Source organism: Chiloscyllium punctatum, chromosome 23 (genome assembly GCF_047496795.1).
Source record: "Chiloscyllium punctatum isolate Juve2018m chromosome 23, sChiPun1.3, whole genome shotgun sequence".
Taxonomy (NCBI): Eukaryota; Metazoa; Chordata; class Chondrichthyes; order Orectolobiformes; family Hemiscylliidae; genus Chiloscyllium; species Chiloscyllium punctatum.
The window spans coordinates 28,726,651-28,734,078 of NC_092761.1; the positions used below are offsets into that span (position 1 = coordinate 28,726,651).

The following is a 7,428-nucleotide window of genomic DNA, read 5'->3' on the forward strand; positions in this document are numbered from 1 at the left end:
TCTACACAACCAGGTTTGTACATGATGGGTATTGGGTGTTGTGTTCTGGGGAGTTTTGTCTGAGTGAGGCTGTCGGTTTATGTGTCTGTTGTAACCCAGTGTGTTCAGAGGAGTCTGACTGTCAGTTCCCAGCAATTTATTTTTATAAAGGGGTGCCTGTTCTTCAAATTGCCTGGTGGCATATCCTCGTTGCGAATTTCGTGTGCCAGATATCTGGGAATGAAATCGTGGGGATATCCATTCTTGGCAAAGAAATTGTGTGACAGTCCCGAATTGTCACGGACCAGCTGTCCCGAGTAGCAATCCGTCCAGACGGCAAGGTTTGGTGAGAACAGCACAATAGTAATAGGACAGGGCAAACAGAAGGCAGACAGAGAATTTCTCGAAGCAGGGCAATCATCCACGGATTCCATCAATAAACAGATTCATCTGGACCCAGTCTTTACCCCAAAAACCGGAAGCAGCAGGAATGAAACCAAATCAATTCCAACTGCCCCAGGACAGCAGCGCTTCACAACAGACTCTGCAGCCCTGAGGATGTCACCCAGAAATGTGAGGAAAATGCTGCAAACCATCTTCCCAGCTCCGCCAAACATTCCAACACCAACTCCAGGAGGCACACGGACTCCACATCTTTCTGATCCTAAACGCTCCGGTTTTCTGCAGCAGATTATTGTACCCTGAACCCCCAGGACCAAGGTGAGGATACCAACCCGTACACGGCCAAGAACGGCAGTGAGAGTGAGGGCAACAGCTGCCATTGTCGTATGGACAGCCACTAACACTCCCTTTGAAAAGGACTTTGTCCATATGAAAGTCTGTACAGCAGTATAACCCGGGGCCCAAACAGACTGTGCTGGGGATTCATATTCCAGACAATTTACGGTGGGCACCGTTTTCCCTGAAAGTGAGTGGGGATTGATATTTCATTGCTGATGTGAAACCAGTTCCTACACTGAATCTGCTCGCCGGTTTTTGTTGCTGTGGTGAAACGGTGGGCAATCACGGTGTGAAACGTTGTTCTAGCTCTCTGGTTTCCTTCATTCCTGTCCTGGTCAGGGAGGCTGGGGATTGGTCCTCTCCATCAGATGGAGGTACCAGCGCATTGTTGACCCAATTTCATCAAGAATGGAATTGGTCATCTTCACTTCTCATGGTTCATTGTTGTTCTGTTTTGTTGTATGTTACTTGAGCACTTTTTGGGACTTGACAATGCATTCAAGCTCCAGTCTGTTTGGAAGCACGGTTTGGAATTGTCTCGCTGCAGTACATGACATAGACGAATCGCACTCCGTAAAGTCAGCATGCCAGTGTGTCTGGCAATGGTTCCGCCTTTTCTGTTTTGCTTCTGTTCCACGCTAAGAGCTGTCAGTTTTTGGATTCGCTGGAGTGCTGAGGGGGTAACACAATTTGTGTGGATTTTTCTTCAGGCCAAACTCCACCCTCCAGGAAAAATAGCCAAACGCGCTGAGTAACAATCAGCACGCGTTTTGTTTAGCAAATGGTCTATTCAAACTGGTGTCAGCTTCTGGAGCGTCTCAGAGTTGCCAAGCACGGAAACAGACCCTGTTATCTAACTTGCCACTGCTAAACAAATAACCGAAATTAATCTAACCATATTTGCCAAAATTTGTCCCTTATCTCTCCGAACCCTTTCAGATGCCTTTGAAATGTTGTGAGCGCACCAGTCTCTGACACTAAATATGACAATTCATTCTGTACACACGGAAATGTCTGTGTTCAAAACAAGTGTCCCTCACATCCCCTTTAAATGTTACTGTTCTCACATTAAACCAATGTTATCTCACTTTGAACTCATGCGCCTTGAGAAAAATTACTCCCTGACTCTTTTCTCTGTCCGTCTGCCTCATGTCTTTATAAAATTCTGTAAGGCCATTCCTCAGCCCTGAAGCTCCAGGGAAAACTATCGAAGCCAATTCAGCTTCGTGCTATTGTCCAAACAGTGCAAACCTTGGAAACCCTTTCAAATATTTTCGAAATTGTTCCACGCTCGTTCCTGAATGCGCGATCTGTTCGTGACTGAAGTGAAGCGATGCTGAAACGCTAGTAATGAGATTTTGGCCCTCTGGGCCTTTGTGGTAGCGTGGCCGAGTGGTCTAAGTCGCTGGATTTAAGCTCCAGTCTCTATGGAGTCGTGGGTTCGAATCCCACCGCTACCAGCGGTTGCTCCGCTGCAAGCAGCTGAGCATAGCAGATCCTCTGCAGGCCGTCTGCGTTTTCGTTGTTGTGTTTGCCGCTGCTCAGGTCAACTCATTCCGACTGAGTCTGAAAACAGTGTGAGTCCTTGCTGTCGGACTCTCCTCAACCACTCTGCTTTCGGATATCGAGACAGAGTCCTCACAGTCCAGGCTTTCTCTATTCTTCCTGCCAACAACTTTTCCCACTTCTTATTTGCGAGACAGGAGTTTTGTTTATGAAACGTTCCAAGACCAGGAACAATCCTCTGAAGCCGTTTCCAATTAAAAGTGGAATGGTTGTCTCTTTCACACGGGAAGAGCCGTTCCTGGGGAAGGATTTTCCATGTACTGGGTCCCAGGGCTGAGCAGGAAGCCGCTGATTGAAGCTGCAGTAGCCGCTTTCTGTTGGCAGCGGGGCCTTGGAGAGATTGGGGCCACATCCAGCTGCAGACTCGGGTGAGTTCTCGTGGTTGCAGTCTCGGGACATGGTTGGTCTCAATGCTTGAACTGAAATAATTGAGGCTCAGTGCGAAGGGCGGGCTCGAACCACCAAACTTTCAGACAAATGAGCTGACTATTTGAGACACAGAAACTGGCCATGCATACATCCGAAAGCAGAGGGGTTGAGGAGGCTTGGACTGCAAGGACTCACACTGTTTTCAGAGTCAGTCTGGATCAGAGGCCTGGGCAGCTGCAAACACAACAACTAAAAGGTACAGGGCCTTCAACGTTCATGTGCCTGCAGCAAAACAGCGGTGACCCTGGTAGCGGTGGGATTCGAACCTGCGATTCGATAGAGATTGAAACGTAAATCCAAAGCCGTAGATCACACGGCCACGCTGTCTTACAGAACGTGGCTATCAAAATTCTCATTACTCGTGTTTCAGCGTCGCTTCACTTCAGGCACGAACAGATCACACATTCAGAAACGAACGTGGTGCAATTTCGAAAGTATTTGAAAGGGTTTCCAAGGTTTACACTGTTTGGACAATAGCACGAAGCTGAATTGTCTTCGACAGTTTTCCCTGGAGCTTCAGGGCTGAGGAATGGCCTTACAGAATTTTATAAAGACATGAGGCAGACGGACAGAGAAAAGAGTCAGGGAGTAATTTTTCACAAGGCACATGAGTTCAAAGCGAGATAACATTGGTTGAATGTGAGAACAGTAACATTTAAAGGGGATATGAGGGACACTTGTTTTGAACACAGACATTTCCGTGTGTACAGAATGAATTGTCATATTTAGTGTCAGAGACTGGTGCGCTCACAACATTTCAAAGGCAGCTGAAAGGGTTCGGAGAGATAAGGGACAAATTTTGGCAAATATTGTTTAGATTAATTTCGGTTATCTGTTTAGCAGTGGCAAGTTAGATAGCAGGGTCTGTTTCCGTGCTTGGCAACTCTGAGACGCTCCAGAAGCTGACACCAGCTTGAATAGACCATTTGCTAAAAACGCATTCTGTTTGTTACTCAGCGCGTTGGGCTATTTTTCCTGGAGGGTGAGTTTGGCCTGAAGAAAAATACCACACAAATTGTGTTACCCCCTCAGCACTCCAGCGAATCTAAAAACTGACAGCTCTTAGCGTGGGACTGAAGCAAAACAGAAAAGGTGGAACCATTGCCAGACACACTGGCATGCTGACTTTGAGGTAGTGCGAGTCGTCTATGTCATGTACTGCAGCGAGACAATTCCAAACCGTGCTTCCAAACAGACTGGAGCTTTAATGCATTGTCAAGTCCCAGAAAGTGATCAAGTAACATACAACAAAACAGAACAACAATGAACCATGAGAAGTGAAGATGACCAATTCCATTCTTGATGAAATTGGGTCAACAATGCGCTGGTCCCTCCATCTGATGGAGAGGACCAATCCCCAGCCTCCCTGACCAGGACAGGAATGAAGGAAACCAGAGAGCTAGAACAACGTTTCACACCGTGATTGCCCACCGTTTCACCACAGCAACTGATGCCCGAGCCCGATTCTACCATTTAAGGGTGCGCTACTCTAATTCTCCCATTTACTGTTGCCATGCACCAATTCTCTAATTTAGCTCCACTGTGCTCCAGGTCTCTCATTTACAGATGGCCAGCACCAAATCTCCAATTCAGTGTTGGTTAGCACCATTACCCTCAATTACTGAAGCCCACTCAGTGTTGCCTCACTCCAATCCCCATACTGACTGATGCCCTCGCCCAATTTAGGGGTGTGGTACACTAAGTCTCCCAAAAGATATTGTCCTGCCCCAATTCTCCCATTTAGTGCAACGCAGCATAACGCACCCATTTAGTGCTGAACTGTACTAATTCACCCAGTATCTGATGCCCCGTTGCAAATTCTCACATTTCGATAAGTCCTTTCCCAATTGTTTCCATTTTGTAGTTCCTTCCAATGATTCTCCAATTTCGTGGAGAGCTGCCAGGATTCTTAAATTTAGGCGTGGACAAGTTGTATCGAAGGGTCTGTTTCCGTGCTGTACATCTCTAAGGCTGTAATTAGTGCTCCGCTTCCCTGCACCAATTCTCCCATTTCCCAATCCTGCACTAATTCGGGAATTTCACCAACTCACCCGTTGAGGTTATCCTGCCCCAGTCCTCCCACTTAGAATTTAATGGCACCTGCATGAATTCTCCAATTATAGTTTACCTACATCAATTCCTTCCATTTACCTGTTCCCTGATACACATCTTCCACGTACGGGTGACCTGCTGATTTTTTTTATCATTTAGTGATGCACTGAACTGACTCTCCAATTTACCGATGCTTGCAACATTTCTTTTTATTGATTCCCTGGACCCTATTCCCCAATTTCAAAATGCTTTGCTTGAATTTTCTAATATATTGACATTCACACCACTTTTCCAATGTAATGGTACCGTGCACCGAATCTCCCATTTATTGATTCCCCCCAAATCTCCCTGTTACACATATCCCTGTACGAATTCTTCTATTTCCTGATGCCCTAGCTGATTCTACCATTTAAGGGTGCGCTACTCTAATTCTCCCATTTCCTGTTGCCATGCACCCACTCTCGAATTTAGCTCCACTGTGCACCAAGTCTCGCATTCAGGATTTCACTGCAACAATTCTCTCATTTAGTAACCAGCTGCCAGAATTCTCTAATCTTGGCGATCCCTGCATCAAATCCCCGAATTACTGATCCTACACATATCTTCCCTTTAGTGGTGAACTGCACCAACTCCCCCATTTCGTGGTGCACTGCATTGATTCTAGACCACTAATCCTTTCAAACATTTGTCCTATTTACTCATTCACTGCCCGTGTTCTCCCATTTGCTCCAATTCTCGAAGTTATCAGCACCCTGCACCAGGTCTCTCACTTACTGATACCCCACACTAATTCTCCAATTCCGTGTTGCTGAGCACCACTTTCCCCAATTACTGAAGTCCTGAACCAGTTCTCCTCACAGTGCTGCCTTGCACAATCATTATATTGACTGAGAACGTCGAACGCTTTTTGGGTGCCCTACTCTAAATCTCCCATCAAGTATTGCCCTGCCCGAATTCTCCCATTTAGTGTTACACTGCACCAATTCTTCCATGAAGGTCTCCAATAGGTTAAAAAGGCAAGGTGATTTCCCTGTGGTGGGGGAGTCCTGAAGCAGATGGTACATGTTAACGTTGAGAGGGGAAACATAAAAGGGACCTAAGAGGAACATTTTTCATGCAGAGGGCCCTGTGTGTATTAGCTGCCAGAGGAAGTCGTGGAGGCTGGTCCAATTACATTTTGATAAGACCTTGCCCAATTCTCCCGTTAAGTTGTTCCTTGCAATGGTTCAATTTAGTGGAGTGCTGCCAGAATTCTTAAATTGTGGCATGGACAAGTTAGACCGAAAGATCTTTTTCTGTGTTGTAAATCTCTATGATTGTATGACTCTATTTATGGTGATTTCCCCCGTTTCCCTATCCTGCACAAATCCTGGAACTGCACCAACTCTCCCATTGAGTGTTATCCTGCCCCCGTTCTCCCACTTCGAATTTAATAGCACCTGAATGAATTCTCCAATTATTGGCAACCTGCAATTTTTTTTAATTTGATGGTGCACTGAACTGAATCTCCGATTAACTGATGCTTGCAACAACAATTCTTCTTATTGATTTCCTGCCCCTATTTCCCAATTTAGACATGCTCTGCTCCAATTCTCTCATATATTGACACTCACACCAGTTTTCCAATGTAATGGCGCTGTACACCGAATCTCCCATTTATTGTTTCCAACCAAATCCCCCATTTACTCATACCCCTGGTTAATTCTCCCATTGACTGATGCCCTAGCCCGATTCTACCATTTAGCAGGAGCCTCAGCTTTGGGAAGTGTGACTAGACCATGAAACCAGAAGGAACAGAAAGCTAACCAAGTGAGAGAAACTAAAAGCAATGGAGTTGTCAGAGGGAGATCACAGGAAGTGACCCCTTTTCCTACAGCGAAGAACCTAAGACCAGGAGGCAGTATTTCCTCCCCATGCTGGGTTTCAGGAAATATGGTCAGAGCTGAAGCTGGGTTTGCAATGGGACGGGCAGGATACCATGTTACTGACCATGTAGGTGTGAACAACACACAAGGGTCTGCCTCGTCACTCTCAGGAACTCACTGTTTAACTAAGAAGCTGACCCACTGGATTAATATCTGTGTGCAGTGTTAATTAGCACAGGGCCAATCAGATCAGGGAGCTCCCTTGGTGCCTTGTAGACTGCTGTGGGAGAAATGGATTCTGGTTCCCTTCTCACAGATGCTGCCTGACCTGCTGAGGTTAGATTTCAGATCCCCAGGAACAGCACGGTGTTTCCCTTTATGTATTTTCTTTCTCCTTACTCAATGGGTCATTTGTGATGCTTAAAATCCCACATGTTTTCTATTTCCCCCTTCAGCAGATCTTGTCACAGTAAAAGACCTGTGCACATGAACACCAAGGTAACTCTATCCATGTTCACATTTCACACTCTGTAGTTTGGTCGAGTTTGTCTCCCTTTAGCCTTTTATCCCAAACTCCATCACAGCGGCTTCAGTCTGTTCATTTCCCTCCACAACCTTCCGCTATTTCCTGGAGTCATTATTATTCACCTGTCTGTACAAAACAATCCTGTTGGCTGGTATCATCCACAGTATCTTCTCCAAATCCAAGTTAGATGACAAAGAAAATATTGATTGTATTTTCTTTCTCGATAATAAATAACCGTCTGTATCATTTTTATATATATAATACAACATG

General features: G+C 45.7%; 1 non-coding gene across 1 annotated transcript; it reads left to right on the plus strand.

The window, feature by feature from the left end:
* The first annotated feature begins 2,098 nt into the window (after window positions 1-2,098).
* trnal-uaa (transfer RNA leucine (anticodon UAA)) lies at window positions 2,099-2,180 on the plus strand. The gene has a single exon. It is a non-coding gene; the product is annotated as a tRNA-Leu (tRNA).
* Window positions 2,181-7,428: the final 5,248 nt, after the last annotated feature.